An 11784-nucleotide genomic window follows, 5' to 3' on the forward strand; every position below is an offset into this window, starting at 1 on the left:
CAATTAGTGAAAAATCAGTTATGGTCAAGAAGAAGAGAGTCAAGGTCAAGAAGAAGACTACCGAAGCAAAAGAGATGTGCGACAGGAAGAATCCAAGTAATAATGGAATGAGTAAATTTGGTATAGGATGAGAAAAACTCAAGACCCATTTACGTTTACGGGGGGTTTTTTTGTTGGGTAAACGTTAAATGGATGGGGCCCACTTGTTGAATAAGGAAGCCAATGTTCCCCACTTTGTAAAGTTGAGGATTTTGAGGAAAGTGTCTTTCCTTTGTCTGCCGAAAATCTGCACCAATGCTTCTTGGAGTTTAGCTCTTTTATTGGTTATAAAAGGAGAGTAAGGTGTGGAAAGAAAAGCACACCACCGAGAAAGAAGTAGGCATCCTTGCACAAGAGAAGAAAGAGAGGAATATTGTGAGTGTGTGAAAGAGAGAAAGCTAGAGGAGTGTGGTGTGTGTGTAGCGTGAAATTCCAGAGAAGAAAAGAGTGGGATTGTATGTTATTTATTGTGCTGAGTTATTGTGAGTTGTGATTATTGTGTGCACCACTGTGAAAGTTAAGAGTGATTGTTGTATTTCTGAAAGCTTTTATTTTCAATAAAAGTATATTTGATACCAACAAAAAGCTGAAATTGGAATGAAAATGTAGAGAAAAGCGCAACTCTTGACTGGGAAAATGAAGCAGCCACCGACAATGGGAATATAGAGTCTCCATCAAACGAAATAACATCTGACGATGTTGATAACCTAGAAATGTTGGAACCCGAATCAGCCTCAAATTCTGAACAAGATGATTCTCCAATTGAAGGAAGAACCACAAGAACGCAAAGGCAACTTGTATGGATGGCTGATTACGAAACTCATCTCCCGGTAGATGAAGCAAATTTACTAGCAATGATGATTACAAACTCTAAAGATCCTCAATCCTATGAAGAGGCTTGAAAAAGTCCGCAATGGAGGGAAGCTATGAATGCAGAAATGAAAGCAATTGAAAAGAATCATACGTGGGAACTGGTAGATCCTCCAGAAGGGGTCACACCTATTGGTGTTAAATGGATCTTCAAGACAAAATTCAATGAAAATGGTCACGTAGATAAGTACAAAGCTAGACTAGTGGCCAAAGGTTATGCTCAAAGGTATAGAGTTGATTATACAGAAGTATTTGCTCCTGTTGCTAGACTTGACACTGTGAGAATACTACTAGCATTGGCTGCTCAAAATACATGGGATGTGTTTCAGCTTGATGTAAAAAGTGCATTCTTACATGGAGAACTTCACGAAGAATTTTTTGTCCAACAACCAGCAGGCTTTATCCAAAAAGGTAGTGAAAATCAAATCTACAGACTCAAAAAAGCATTGTATGGCCTCAAACAGGCTCCAAGAGCTTGGTATAGCAAGATTGAAGCTTATTTTGCAAAAGAGAAATTTGAAAGATGCTCCAGTGAACACACCCTCTTCACGAAAAGAATTAAAGGTATTATTCTCATCATTAGTCTCTATGTTGATGATCTGATCTTCACTGGGAATAGTAAAAGTTTGTGTGATGAATTCAAAAGCTCAATGAAGAGAGAGTTTGATATGACTGATTTGGGTAAAATGAGACATTTTCTTGGCATTGAAGTTATACAAAGCAATACAGGAATTTTTATCTGTCAAAGACAATATGCTCGTGATGTGCTAGAACGATTCAACATGATCAAAAGTAACCCTGTGCGAAACCCCATCGTACCAGGTACAATACTGTCCAAAGATGATCAAGGTACTGTAGTGGATACTACAAAATTCCAGCAAGCAGTCGGAAGCCTCATGTATTTAACAGTTACCCAGCCAGATTTAATGTTTGGAGTAAGCTTAATCAGTCGTTACATGGCAAACCCAAAGGAGTCACATTGGGCTGCAGTAAAAAGGCTCCTACGATATATCAAAGGTACTATTAAATATGGCATATTTTATAAAAAGGGAACAGATAGTGGTCTGACAGCTTATAGTGACAGCAACTATGCTGGAGACTTAGATGATAGAAGAAGTACTTCCGGCTCAGTATTTTTGATTGGGAATGGAGCTGTCTCATGGGCATAAAAAAAACAGCCTATGGTAAGTTTATCTACCATTGAGGCTGAATACATTGCTGCAGCATTTTGCGCTTGTCAATGCATTTGGATACGACGAATATTAGAGCATATTGGATCAGAAGAAAAAGAAGCAACAGAAATCCTATGTGACAATAGTTCCACCATTCAATTATCCAAGAATCCTGTCTTTCATGAAAGAAGTAAGCATATTATAGTGAAATTTCACTTCCTCAGAGACTTAGTACATGACCACATAATTCGCTTGATCTATTGCTCCTCTGATAAGCAAGTACCAGACATAATGACTAAAGCATTAAAGCTTGATCAATTTGAAAGAATCCGACACATGCTTGGGGTCATAGAAGTTACTGAAATAAGCTAAATATAATTATTATAGCTTAAGGGAGGGAATGTTAATATTAAGTTTAGTTTTGCTTTTTAATTACGTGTGTCAGTAAAAGATCCCTACTTTATTGGGTGAATCAGTCTTTTATTATCTAGATATTAAGAGTGTTCGGTTACTGTTCCTAGTTTTCTGCTGTGCAGTATGCGCACTTTAAGCTTTTTAGTTTCATTGTAAGGCTTATATAAGCCATCTTTCATTATCAAATAAAGTAGTCCCTCTGTTATTTTCTATCACAGCAGTTTATACCCTAGTTCCAAGACTTCTTCACTCAAATGTTTTTTTATGATGGATGTGAAGGTTTCTATGATTCTAGGTTTCTATATATTGTTTTGCCCTAGTTTTTGTTCAAATCATTCAAGTTGGTATGTTTGAAACATTTTTTAACTTTATTGATTTGTTTTTTGTGTAAATCTGAATTTCTTTTCATTCTTCTTGCAAATCTGTTATTTTTTTGGCCAATGCCACGATTTGGTAAGATATGAGTGTTTGGCTTTTTTTTAACACATTGAAGTTACTTTTCTTTTTCAGTTTACAATATTTTCAATTAAAAATATGAATTTGAATTATTTGATTAGTTTATTGTTTTACTATTTGGTTTTTAATTTTGAAATTATTATAGGAAACTATTGTAAAAAAAAAACTATAATTTTCACAAATATTCAATTCGAAATAAACAAAGTTGTCATATGCTTTTATCATTAATTCTTTTTCAAAGATGAAAAATAAATTAATTTACAGTATGTAATAATACACTCATGTCTCTATATTTCTAACACTACTAATTCTTTTAAGATAATTATGTATATATAAAAGGAAATTCGATTTTAAAGTTCATGTTTCAATGTTTAAATAAAATACTATTTGCATAATTTATCATTTCATATTTGAATGATGTAATTATATAATTATTTAATTATGTAATGTGATTTTTATATAATTATTAAATTTCTTATTTGTAGTGTTGGAAGTTCATATCAATATATACATTTTTTTTACAATTTTTTTATAATTTGAAAAAAACTAATGATAATTTAATAAACGTTGTTAAATTTTTTTTGCTTAGTTTATATTTTCAATTTAGGGGCAAGTTAGCCCGACACACTTTTTGTAAATCCAAAACCAAGATGGAGCAGATCGTTTACTTTTTGTAAATCCAACGTGGCTCAAACCAAGATGGGCAGATCGTTTCGCAATACCACCTTTATCTTATAACAAAATTTTGAATGTATAAGTTTTCTAAATCAGTGTTAAACTTTTTTTAATTTATTGGTTTAGTAATACTTATTATATATTCTATTATAAATTGTTTGTGACTTATGTTCAATGTGTACTTTTTATATTGAACTCTTTCGCAAATTAGTTAACAATTTTGAAGTTAGTTTTTGTATTGCTGAATTAAATATATTTTATATTTTAAATATATTTAGCAATCCTTACTGTAAATCTATTTTATTTATGTATATCATATATAAAGTACATTTAGTAATTTAGTAATACTTATTATTTATATTTGTAAATGTTTATATTATTATATTATTAAATTATCATATACTAATTCAGTTTAGTTATTAAAAGTCTGATGTTTTAAAATTATATTAAATTTTGTATAATCTTTCCAAAACATTAAATTAGTTGTTTTCTATTGGAAATTGAAAAGTTTTATCAATTTCACAATGTTATGTTATTTACGAATTGTTGTCATCGCTTGAGGCCATATCAACTCAAATAAAACTGTTATTATTTCCGTGTAAATAAAAACATTTCATTTAAAGCTTTCATATTACTGTATATAAAGAAATATGCAAGTTCCATGTCCATGTTGTTAAACTTTAACCGTTGATTCACAAATCATTGATTCATTTCTCGGTTATACGGTCAAGAAATTATTGTCAAGCAACCAATTTGGTGAGATTTTTGTCCTGCTTTTATTTATTAAATTTCATATTTAATTTATTTATATTTATTTTAGTGTTTTAGTCACTCAAATTCATAATTTTTGTAGGATAAGTCATACGATCTAATAAGGAAATAAAATGCATAGTGTTAATAAAAAATTGTCCACAAAAAAATTAATCAAGATTGACCGTGGATGAAAGGATTGTTCTCTTTCCATGGATTACATGAAGGTTACATCATTTATTTTTAAGCTAACATGGAAGCAAGGAAAAACAATATAAAAGTTACTCTTATTAGGTAAATATTTTCTTCTCTTTTTTTTTTAATGTCTATTTATTTTAGTCCCTTTTGGAAACAACTTTCTTAAGCAAGAACAAAAACAATTTAAGCGAGAACAATATGTGATTCATCTTTATATGATAAGTTTCTTTCTTTTTTGTGTGTTTCATTGTAAGGTTTACGTGGACAGTGGACACGTAAAGTTTATATAAAACATATAAGTTTAAACCCTTGGGTGATCTTCATATTTGTTGAAGAATCTCAAATGGATTCTCTTGTTGAAAACGGTCTTAATTGGGTCCTAAATTTTGAAAAATCATAACAATTAAGTCATTTCCATTAAGTGGTGATAGACGACGTCAAGAGATGTTGAGCTGTATTTTTTTTAGAGCAAGTGTCATTGTGTATTAAATTAACTAGCTAATGTGTTTTATAATCATCATTTCCACGTGGAGGCTAAAATTATTATGGTTGCCTTAACATTTAGAGAGGTCCTTGAGGTAGAATTTGTCATTGTTCTTCATCTTGAGAAAGAAGATGTTGTGGAAGGCAGAACTACAACACTGTTCAGTTGAGGAATCTCTCGTTCGTCTTCGTCTTGCACATGCAACAGTTGGGGCATTCAACACAGTAGTGGCAATGCAAGGAGGTTGGGTGTAACTTCAGCATCACCATCACCCTCCTCCATTTCTCTTGCAATTTTAGCATCACCATCACCCTCCTCCATTTCTCTTGCAACTTCACCATCAGCATCAGCATCCTCCATTTCTCTTGCCACTTCAGCATCACCATCACCATCACCCTCCTCTGTTTCTCTTGCAACTTCACCATCAACAACAACATCCTCCATTTCTCTTGCAACTTCACCATCAACATCAACATCACCCCAATCAATCATTTCCATTACTTGTGGTTCCATGGTTTTATGAACCATATATAGATGAACTTCACCATTTAACGTGCAATGTTAAGCATATGCATTGCACCACGGTCATTAGTCAATAGTTTTAACCTATCTACGAGCACTGACTAACCTCCTAAATAGTACCAAAGCTCTTTCACATCTATATGTTCTAAGTCTTTGACTGAAGCTAAGATGCCAAAATAGCTCCACGTGTCTGGATCATAAGACCATTCAAAGTGTCCAGTATGGTGGACTAGTGCTTTAATACGTTCATCATCCATTTTATATTATATATATCGCACAAAGTCTTTGTACTTGTACATTATGGGAGGAAAATATTACTACTATTACACTCCATACCACTCAAACACGCAAATGGGGGAGCAAACTAACATCTCCACCAACGAAACACTCAGACAAGGGACCACTACTTCTAAACAATTGAAAAAGAAATAGGGACCACAACATCTATAGTTCTACATATTTCAAAAGGCAATATTGGGACCACGCCGCATAAATAATCATACCACAATGCAAAAACCCATTTCTCATTACTCATCCCTAAAACGAAAACGCAATACAAAACGAAGCACGAAAGCAAAACACAAAACAAAGAACGAAAGCAAACTAACCTTAATTGTCGTGAACGTTCGGTTCATCAAGGCTGAGGTGATTGGCTTTGTCTTCTCTCCGATTCGAATTCAAATGTCTTCACGTGGTTCGCTCGTCTCATGTTCGCATTCAAATCTCTAATTCCCTTTTCAAATCCCTCTTTCTCTAACCCTATTTAGTTGAGAAAGCCCTAATATGAAGTGCATAAAATCCCTAATCTAACATTTCAACTATAATGACCAATTACATTTTGTCATGTCAAAATCCCTTAATTTATTTACTGTGCAACACGTCAGCGTCTCTTGACGCCGCCTGTCACCACTTAACGAAAAAGGTTTAATTGTTACGATTTTTTCAAAATTTAGGACTCAATTGAGACTGTTTTCCACAAGAGAACTCACTTGAGATTCCTCAAGTTTAAACCAAACATATATTATGTTATGTCTTAATTTTGTTATATTCGTTTTAGTTTGTTTTTTATATTACTTCTACAATCTTGAACATTGATGTTAAATGTCATGTAAATAGTCAAATTAAAGAAAGCAATATTTTAAAATAAATTAATCTATTGCATGTACTCAAATACAAAACCTAAATATAGTTCGAAATTAATAAATGAGAATATTATGACATTATATTAATTTGTAAAATTGTTCTAAACTTTGAAATTAGAACATTCATAAATTTCATAAATTAATACATGAACTTATTAAAATCATAATATTTTAAATGGAAGTCATGGTATATTTTATTTATGTACAGTCTATTCTTTATATTTTATATTTTTTAGAGGATTTTATCCTTTACATTTTCTTTCTCATCATCTAGTCTTTGTATTTTAGATTATTTATTCTTTATATTTTGTTTGGATCGTTTAACTATTATATTGTTAGATTATCGACTTCTTACATTTTTCTTTCATAGTCTAACTTTTATATTTTTAAAAATATATATTATTTATTTAATCAACCTCTAAACCTCTTAAAATATATAAGTACTAATCTAAAAAATTAATCTCACACATAAAAGTAAACATCACTCGTGCCTACGCATGTGTTTGTGACTAATTCATTAACATATACAATTTGAATTAAAGTGAGTAGATAACTTAGGTATTAAATTATCGTGGATAAACAAGTTAGAAAACTACAAGTGAGTAGTATTTATTTATTGACTGTAATGACATATTAGAAAACTTTAACATAATTAATTATGGGAAGTTGGTCCTTTAAGATCAGGGTTCTATGAATACTAATTTCTTGTGAAAGTGTAACTACAAGAACGTTTTCTTTGTGGGCCTTGATGGGTTAGTCAATAATTTTCATGTCTAAACTCTCCAAATAAATATCAGAAACGTTGTTCAATACATCCAACCAATACATAAGATTGATATACATGTCAAAGTAATGGTGAGCATGTTTGCACGTAGCAAGAACATGAGAACTTGGAAGGTGAAATTTTGGAACTTCCCACAATCGCACCACCCTTCATCTAGTTATAATGATAAATTTTCTAGCGAGTCATCATAGAAGAACAACAGCGGAAGCCTATGTGCATTGTGGAAGTGCATGGAGTCGCATCTGCATATCAGTAAATGCATTGTGGAAAGAGAAGAGAAACAACCCAAAAAAGCGTACAAGAAGGAAATAGAGTAAGAGAGTCGTACAACCCTCTTTGTGTTATTTGAATCGATGTTATTGTACAATACAAAGAAGGATTATATAGGGAGAGAGAAGAAATAGAAAAAGAAAATAGAGAGGAAGAAAACAAAAATAGAACAGAAATAGAAACGGTGTGGTGCACGTGGTATTAATCAATTTCATAAAAAATAACATTTCTAGATATTTTAATATCATGTTTGTCAAAATCATAAGTTATGTAACCTTTGGTAGTAGGATGGATCCCAAGAAAGAGACTAGGCTTGGCATAAGCATTAAGTTTCTTCCTATTAGCTTGAAGGGTGATGACATAGCATAGGCAACCAAACACTTTGAGTCTACTAATATCAAAATCTTTTTGATACAACCTGTCATAAGGGCAACTATTTTGCAGAAAAGGTGTAGGCATGATATTAATAAGGAGAGTAGCATAATTGAGAGCATAAGTCCAGAACTGAATATAAATGTTAGAGTGGAAAATTAAAGCTCTAGTGACATTTAGAAGATGTTGATGTTTCCTTTCAGCAACACCATTTTGTTGGGGTGTTTCATTACGGGATGTTTGATGAACTATGTCATCAGTTTTACAGTAATCATGCATATTAAATTCACTGCCATTGTCAGACCTAAGGGGAACTATTTTGCAGAAAAGGTGTAGGCATGATATTAATAAGGAGAGTAGCATAATTGAGAGCATAAGTCCATAACTGAATAGAAATGTTAGAGTGGAAAATTAAAGTTCTAGTGACATTTAGAAGATGTTGATGTTTCCTTTCAGCAACACCATTTTGTTGGGGTGTTTCATTACAGGATGTTTGATGAACTATGTCATCAGTCTTACAGTAATCATGCATATTAAATTCACTGCCATTGTCAGACCTAATGACCTTTATGGTAGTTTTAAAATGGTTTTCAACATATGAAATGAAATGAATGAGATGTTTGTGAGTTTCAGATTTAGTTTTCATCAAATGTACCCAAGTATATCGAGTATGATAATCAATAATGGTTAAAAAAATATCTATGAGAATGTAAAGAAGCAATAGAGCAAGGTCCCCAAATATCAACATGTATAACATTAAAATGATGTAAAGCATATGAAGTATTGGGAGGAAAAGGGAGATATTTTTGTTTAGCAGCATGATAAGCATTGCAGTTATCAGTTCTAGAGTCAAAACAATGGTATTTTTGTTTTAAAATATCTAAACGTCTATCAGACATATGACCCAAGCAATTATGACAAAGATTATTACATCCAACTTTACATATTTGGTGATTATCTACAAAGTTGAAAGAGTGTCGCTTGATGTTGTTGTAGTCACGAAATATGTATAAACCAGCATGAGAATTAACTGAACCAATCTTCTTGTTTGTTGTCATATCCTGAATAGAAAAAATGGTATTAGTAAAGGTAAGGCATAAATGATTGTGTGCAACCGATTTAGATATAGAGATAAGATTATAACAAAAGTTTGGAATGAAAAGGACGTCTTTTAGAATGATCTTGTCACAAATCTAAATAGCTCCTTTATGAGTAGCTTTTGTTTACATGCCATTAGGTAAATTAATAGTAATTGAGGTAATCTTTTTATAGGATTGTAGATGATTATGAGAACAGACATTATGATCTGCTGCACTAGAATCTAAAATCCAAGGGACACTACCTTTGTCTTTGTGTGAATCAAGACCAAGAATGGTTTTACCTGTAGTAGTGGAGGTAGAGACTATAGAACTGATTTGGTTAGTGGATGCAGACCCTGTATCATTGGTGGCTTTGATAAGAGCCATAAAAGCTTGATATTGCTGTTGTGTTAGCCGAACTTCATGATCAGGAGCATCTTCTTGACTCTCAATTCTGGTTTCTTGGTTTCTGGACATGAAGCTTTTTCCATTGTGAAGTCTGTGACCAGGAGGAAACCCATGTTTTCTGTAGCAAACCTCAATGGTGTGGCCAGTTTTACCACAGTGAGAGCATGCCTTACGATTGGCATAATTCTTGTTGGTAGGGAAACCATTTTTTCTTGAAACAAACAAATTCAGTGTGCCAATTTTTACCATAATATGAACATCAAACAGAATTAACAGCAGCCATACTTTTGGTTTCTAGAGCATTAAGAAAGGTGTTATTCATAACTTGTCTTTCTTGTTGCACAACATATGAGAAAATCTTGGAAATAGAGTGCATGGGATCCATTAGAAGGACATGAGATTGAATGTTACCATATTGCTCATTTAAGCCTTGAAGAAATTGCAGACCATGATCCTCATTCTTTCTTTGGGTAATAATCATAGTCTTTGTGCAAGAACATGGTATTTCACACGAGCAAGCCGGTTCAAGACGAAAATTTTCAAGTTCATCCCATATGATACGAAGCTTAACGAAGAATTTCGTGACAGTACTATCTCCTTCATGCAAGCAAGCTGCTTCATTTTGCAATGCAGATATGCATAGAAGATCTCCCTGAAAAAAAAACTGGATTTGAGGTCATCCCATATGGCTTGAGCGTTGTCCATCCAAAGAATGTTGTGTCGTATTTCAAGTGAAACAGAGTGGACAAGCCAAGAGACCACCATATTGTTGCACCTCTTCCAAGCATTATGAGTAACATCCTCCTTGTACGCAGTCCCATAAACAAACTAGACCTTGTTCTTAGCACTTAAGACAGTAAACATGGATTTGCTTCAGGCATAAGAATTATTTGATTCAAGAAGTGGAGACACAAGAGAAATGGTTAGGCTTTCACCAGGATAGAGATAAAGAAAACTAGAAGAACTGTTATAATCTTCTGACATTGTGCAAGAAACTGTGAAAGAAAGCAAAAAAAAAGTAAAGAAAAAGAGATTAGGGTTGGCGCAACAGAGCTCTTCAAAGAAGAGCTCTGATACCATCATAGAAGAACAACAGCAGAAGCCTCTGTGCATTGTGGAAATGCATGAAGTCGCTTCTGCATATCAGCAAATGCATTGTGGAAAGAGAAGAGAAACAACCCAGAAAAGCATACATGAAGGAAATAAAGTAAGAGAGTTGTATAACCCTTTTTGTGTTATTTAAATCAGTGTTATTGTACAATACATAGAAGGATTATATAGGGAGAGAGAAGAAATAGAAAAAGAAAACAAAAAGGAAGAAAAGAAAAACAGAACAGAAACAAAAACGGTGCGGTGCATGTGGTATTAATGAGAAACAATGTTAAGTGGTGCTTTTAGAAGTGTTCTAACAAGTCAAAGTTCTTTAAGATTGATCATCTCCACACCAAAAATCTTGTATTACTTTTATCAAATTCAAGAACATTGTGAGTGTTTGATCTTATATGAGAATCTTGTAACACCTTTAGTGCAACTTCTGAATGGACATGGCTAACATTAATCATTGAAATGATTTACCTCCTTTTCTAATGAAGAATTTATTGCATATTGTGTATGTGGCCATGATCATGGAGGATATTAATAGATTCTTTGTTTTCTTGAGTATTGAATTTATGCATGTTAAGTTAGTCACAAAGTGATCCTATATTGATAGTTTGTTATTAGCTAAATCATTGTATAGGTTGCATATTGAAGTAAAAAAAGTTAATATAAAATAGAAAACTTATTATAGAAAAGAAAATTGTTATTTTAAAAGAAAAGTGTTTACCATATGGATAAAATCCTATTTTAGAGTTGCATTCTTGAATTTTCTTATAGTTATGAAGTTTTCTTGTAGTCATTTGCTTAGAGTGATTAAAATAATTATCATTATTACAGTTATTTGGATGATTTTGGAAATCTTTTTTCTACTATTTTTCAAATTAAGGAGTTAGTTGTGTATGGTTGAAAATAAATCTATGAATTATATGAATAATATTGACTTTGACTTTTTATTCTGCAAATTTTTAGTATTTAAACTAGAGAAGGTAGGTGGTTTCATTTATGGATATGACAAAACTAATTAGATGAATATTGATGGTACATCTAGAAA

The sequence above is a fragment of the Vigna angularis genome, chromosome 4 (genome assembly GCF_016808095.1).
Source record: "Vigna angularis cultivar LongXiaoDou No.4 chromosome 4, ASM1680809v1, whole genome shotgun sequence".
Lineage (NCBI taxonomy): Eukaryota > Viridiplantae > Streptophyta > Magnoliopsida > Fabales > Fabaceae > Vigna > Vigna angularis.